This window comes from Tenrec ecaudatus, unplaced genomic scaffold (assembly GCF_050624435.1).
Source record: "Tenrec ecaudatus isolate mTenEca1 unplaced genomic scaffold, mTenEca1.hap1 Scaffold_3817, whole genome shotgun sequence".
Lineage (NCBI taxonomy): Eukaryota > Metazoa > Chordata > Mammalia > Afrosoricida > Tenrecidae > Tenrec > Tenrec ecaudatus.
The window spans coordinates 85,154-91,467 of NW_027459193.1; the positions used below are offsets into that span (position 1 = coordinate 85,154).

General features: G+C 40.3%; 1 pseudogene; it reads right to left on the minus strand.

The window, feature by feature from the left end:
- Positions 1-2,469: 2,469 nt before the first annotated feature.
- Positions 2,470-2,588, minus strand: LOC142436534 (small nucleolar RNA SNORA57; annotated as a pseudogene).
- Between the last annotated feature and the right edge of the window lie 3,726 nt (positions 2,589-6,314).

The window sequence follows — 6,314 nt, forward strand, 5'->3', positions numbered from 1 at the left end:
AGGTCAGTAGTCTGAAACCACCAGCTGGCTTTGTGGGACAATGATTTTCTTTCTATTCCCACAAAGAGTTCCCGTCTTGGGAACTGACAAGGGCAATTCTAGTCTGTCTTATGGAGTCTCTATGAGTTGGTATCCACTGGATAGCAGAGAGTATGTTTTCATTATTTTAGGGATATGATTCTGGATTTATCATTCTACCGGCTTAGTCATCTATCCTGATTTATTATCTTATTTTTAAAGTAATGCTTAATGTTTTATAGATGAAGTCCTCATTTTATATAAGAATATCATTGTTAACTTTGTCCATCCAAGGTTAATGCTATCCCTATGTTTCCATGTAAAGTTTAGATTATGCTTGTCACGCTTCATAAAAGTAATTTTAATGGGATACTGCATGACATAGCACCAAATCTATAAATCAATTTGAGAATGAAAGCTGTGTGGAGAAATGTTCATTTTCTACATATACAACCATGCCACATGTGGACAGACATGTGCTCTTCTGGCTTCTCATATCATATAAGTTTCCTTAATTTTTTTACTAGGTTCACTGAATTAACCCTGAAGGCACAATAATTAAGGGTGAACTGTTAGCCACAAATCAACAGTTCAAACCACCACCAGCTGCTTCACGGGAGAAACAGGAGGCTTCCTCCTCCCACAAAGTATTACAGTCTCGGAAAACCATGAGGCTCGTCTACCTGAATCCTATAGGGTCTCCAGGGGTGCAAATCGAGTTAAGGGCAGTGAAAAAAATTTTTTAATTTTATTAAATCTAAAACAATGCAAATTTGAAATTGTGATCATGTAAAATTTGACCTTATTGTTAATGCTAAAAGGAAAGATTTAAATATTAGGTTTAGGCAAAGTTTTCCTCAAATATTCTAAATTGGATTAAGGACATTTCTTTCTAAAATTTGTTTCAAAGTTAAAAAAAAACCATTGAATGTGTATTGACTTTTATTGCATCCTCTCTCTGAAATAGCTGACATGTTTATATAAATATTCTTCTGCAATGAGTTAATGAGAATATTATGAGCCTTTCTGTTTCCATAGGATTTATAGCATTGAAACCCAAAGGGATAGTTCGACTCAGTGGAAGTTATTTCAGTTTGGTTTGATTGAATGGAAAATAGACACCAAATAAACACAAGTCCCTTCATTACTGGCATCAATCTCGTGTTTTCTTTTTTCACAAATGTGTTCACTTATCTAAAATGTATTTATTTAAGATAGCTGCATGCATGTTAACTACGACAAGTGATTTGTACGTTTTCTTCTAATGCCATCCTGGTGATGCTTGGGTATGAAATAATTCTATGTTGGCCTTATACAATGAGTTTAACAGATGTGCCCCATTTTCCTCTTTTCTTTTGTTTTCTACCTGTTGACTGTTCTTACTTTTGATATCTAAACGATGTCTTTCTGGAAGTCCCCGCTGGATCATCTGGGCTCTGATTTTGTTGGTGGAAATTAAAATCCAAAAAGAACACCTAAACCGATCAATTTAAATAAAGGCAATAGGGCTGCTGAAATTCTTTCAGGTTTTTTTAGGGTGTTGTTTGGTATTGGCAAATTGGTTCTGACAGAGAAAACCTATACGCAACAAAACAAAACATTGCAGGTCTTGCCCAAAGTCACCATTGTTATGTTTGAGCCCATTGTTGCAGCCACTGTCTCAATCCAGCTCCTTGACAGCGTTCCTCTTTTTCACTGTCCCCGTACTTTATCAAATCTGATGTCCTTTTTCTGGACTGGTCCCTCCTAACAACATGTCCAAATTATATAAGATGACGTCTCAGCAGCCTCCATTTCAAGTAGTATTCTGACTGTACTTTTCCTGAGACAGGTGTTTGTTCTCCGGCAGGGCACACAGTACTTTCAATTTTCTTTGCCAAAATCATAATCAAATGCATCAATTTTATGTGATCTTCCTTAGTCATTCCTTAGCCACCTTTCCCATGCATATGAGGTGATTGAAAATACCATGGCTTAGATAAAATGTATGGTAGACCTCAAAATTGCACTCCAATACTTGAAAATGTTTTGTGCAGCAGATTTCCCCACGGATAATATGTTGTTTCATGTTGTTGTTGCTGCTGTTAGGCGCCATGGAGTCACTTCCAATTTGTAGTGATCCTGTGTACGATAGAATGAGACACTGCCCTGTTCTTTGCCATCCTCACAATGGTTCCCATGCTGGAGTCCCTTGTTGCAGTCAATCCATCAATCCGTCTCATTGAGGGCTTTCTTCTTTTTCGCTGCCCCTCCACTTTACCATGCATGCTGTTTTCCTCCAGGGACTGGTCTCTCCTGACAATCTGTCCAAGGTATATGACAAAGTCTTCTCATCCTTAACTCTTAGGAGCTCTCTGGCCATACTTCTTCCAATATAGATTGGTTTGTCCCTTTAGCAGTCCATGATAATTTCAATATTTTTCTCTAGCACCACATTTCTCTTTTTTTCCCCCTTGTCCCGGCGTTTGAGGATAGAACCAGTGGATGGGTAGCCGCCGGAACCTGAGACAAGACACTGAGGGGACCAGAGTCCTCTCTCCTCTGCCTCCATACGTAACGGGAACCGGATAGCACCACATTTCAAATGCACTTAGACTTCTGCAGTTTTCTTTATTCAAATCCATATGGGGCAATTGAAAATCAGAAGGGTTGGGTCAGGCATGCCCTAGTCCTCATAGTAACATTTTTGATTTTCAATACTTAAAAAAATCATTTTATTGGCACTCATACTACTCTTATCACAATCCATACATACATCAATTGTGTAAAGCACACTTATACATTTGTTGCCCTCATCATTCTCAAAATTTTCCTTCTGCTTGGGTTCCTGGAATCAGCTCCTCATTTTCCTTTTATCCCTCCCCCTCCATCCCCCCTCTCCCCACCCTCATGAACCCTTAATAATTTATAAATTGTTATTTTATCTTATGTTACACTGCCTGGCGTTTCCCTTCACCCACTTTTCTGTTGCCCATCTCCTAGAGAAGAGGTTATATGTAGAGCCCCGTGATCGGTTCCCCCATTCTACCCCCCCTTCCCTCCCAGTATCGCCACTCTCACTGTTGGTCCTGAGGGGTTCATCTGTTCTAGATTCCCTGTGTTTGCAGATCCCATCTGTACGACTGTACATCCTCTGTTCTAACCAGGTTTGCAAGGTAGAATTGGGATCATGATAGTTGTGGGGAGGAATCATTTAAGAACTAGAGGAAGGTTGTGAGTTTCATTATTGCTACACTGAACTCTGAGTGACTCATCTCCCCCCCACTACCCCTCTGCAAGGGACGTCCAGTTGTCTACAGATGGGCATTGGGTTCCCATCATGCACTCCCCTCATTCATGATTATATGATTTCCCACCCCCCACCCGCCTTTGGTGCTTGAAACCTGGTCCCCTCTGCCCTTCATGATCACAGATGTTGGTGTGCAGCTTCCATGTGGGCTTTGTTGCTTCTGGGCTAGATGGATGCTTGTTTACTTTCAAGCCTTTAAGTCCCCAGATACTATAGCTCTCAATAGCCGGGCACCATCAGCCTTCTTCACCACGCTTCGTCTTCAGTGTTTATGTGGTGAAGGTGATCACACAATGATGGTTTTTGTTCTTTGGTGTCTGCTACCTGATCCCTTCAACACCTCGTGTTCACTTCAGCTTGTGTGCTTCTTCTCTGTGGGGTTTGTTGCTTTTGAGCTAGATGGCTGCTTTTTTGCCTTCAAGCCTTTAAGACCCCAGACACTATATCTTTTGATAACTGGGCACCATCAGCTTTCTTTACCACGTTTGCTTATGCACACGTTGGGGGATGTGCAACTGAACTGACCCTACCACACTGAGGCAAGACACTGGAGGCGTGCAATGGAGCAGCAGGGGAATCAGTGCAAAGCAGTGCCTTTTCAATACTTTAAGGAAGTCTTGTACAGTAAATTTACCTAATATAATATGTCTTTTGATGTTTTGACTAGTACTTCCATGAGCATTGTTTGTGGATCCAAGTTAGACAAAATCTGTGACAACTTCAGTCTTCTCTACATTTATCGTGATGTTACCCATTGGTCCAGTTGTGAGGGTTTGGGCCTTCCTTACATGGAGCAGTAATCCATATGAAAGCTATAATTCTTGATCTTTATCAGCAAGCGCTTCAAGTCCCCCTCACTTTTAGCATGGAGGGTTGTGTCTTCTGTATATCGCAGGTTGTTAATAAGCCTTCCTCCAATCCTGATGCCACATTCGTCTTCAGATAAGCCAGGTTCTCAGATAATTTGTTCAGCACACAGACTGAACAAGTATGGAGAAAGGATACAACCCTGTCATACACCTTTCCCAATTTTAAACCATGTGGCATTCCCTTGTTCTGTTTGCACAACTTGATCCCTGTACACGTTCAGCATAAGCACAATGAAGTTCCCCCATTCTTTTCAAGGATATCCATAGTTTGTTAGGATCCACAGAGTTGAATATCTTGGTGTAGTCCATAGAACACAAGTACACACCCTTCTGATATTTTCTGCTTTGAGCATAGATCTGTCTGAAATCAACAGTGATATTCCATGTTCCAAGTCCTCTTCTGAGTCCAGCCTCAACCTCTGGAAGTTCCCTGTCAATGGACTGCTGCAATTGTTGTTGGATGATCTTCCGCAAAAAAATCTTACTTGCATGTGATATCAGTCCTATTATTTCTGTTTTCTTTTTCCAACTCCATATAAACACTTTTTCCAACTTCATCATGATCTCTTCTTTAACACATAGGTTAAGTTAGATTTATTTATTGTTTTGCTAGTTATTTTATTGTTTATTTATAGTTTATGTGCTTGTAAACATGGTCTGTATGATTATGTTTTGTTAAAAATTGTTGAAACTTGCTATTCCCCCACATTCTCTCTCAAGTATATTCCTTCACATCTCTTGGTTCTGCGAATCACTGTAGTGCCCCATAAAACTCACAAATGCTCAAGCAAACATCTCAAATGGTGGTGACTGCAGTTCAGTATGAATTCTGAAGGTCAGGCAGAGGAAAGCCAGATGCTGGAGCTAGAGAACATGTTCCCGTCATGGCTCTGTACAGGGATGAGTTCAAGCCCCTTGTTTCTCAGTCAACTTATTTTATACACAGCAGGAGGGCATGGCAGGCAATCTTGTTCACAGTTACTCACAGGCAAATCCTATCAGGATCTTCCCTACCTCTTGCTAAACCTACACGGGGAAAGGTCATTTGGTGAGAGTTACATGGTACAATCAAATTGCACCGAAATAGAATACTCTGTTGTCCACCCAAGGACTGTATCTTATTTATGCATATATGATCCGGGGCCTTTGGGAAGGTTTTTCCTGTAGGCATTGGCCTCCAACTAATCTTAATCAGCCAGGCTTTTCCCCGGGCTACTCCAGAAATAGTTCATTTCTTCTCCAAGCTGTATCATATAATACCTTACATCCATTGTAAATAATAGTATCTAAGATAACTGTTAAACAAAGAATGTGGTCTGATTCACACCCTTTACTATGATCAGGACTCAATGTCATCTTTGTTAGGAGATTATGCCCTCCATGATGGGACTGTGGCCACAGGTGCATGGAATCCAGTACTATTATACATCACATAAGGGATTATGGCTGGAAAGGTCATATTAATTGAGTATAGCTCAATTATGTCCTTAAAATAATGTGTATTCTATAGATTTTGATTGAGAACAAGAAGAATTCCAAATGACCCAAAAAGGCCATGACATCTTCCAGTAACTAGAGTGGATTTTTTTCTGTATTGTCCTTCTTTTTAATGACAATATCCTAAGGAGTATTGAGTCGCTAAAGCCTTCAGTTTGGGTATAAAAATGAGGAAAGTTACCAAGGGATGGGGATTAGGGTAAAGGAGGTAGTAAGGGAAATCTATTGGCATGTGGGCTACCATCGGAGCATAAAGAACCTGAATGAACTTCATCATAGAATGAAGAAAACAAATGTTTGAAAGAAAAAAGAGGTTTTTCGAGTTGGGAGAAAAGAAGTAAGAGGGAGACAGGCGTGCTTGAAACTTAAACTCTGCTCATTACTCACCCTATTTGTTTCCCCCTGAAACTGTTCTCCAACTACCAAGCAACGTGACTTTCTTTTAGCAGCAGTGATGTAAGAATGGTGTGGTCAGTATGGAAGACCCATCTTCATGGGGTGTGGAGAAACTCTTCAGAAAACAGTCAAAGGATTGCAGTCTCTTTGGTCCTTTGTCAGCCCCTGCTAGCTATTAAAATGATAATATCACATGTTAGATGAGTTTTCCTTTTGAGTGTTCTCGCTGTGCCTTATTCTACCTG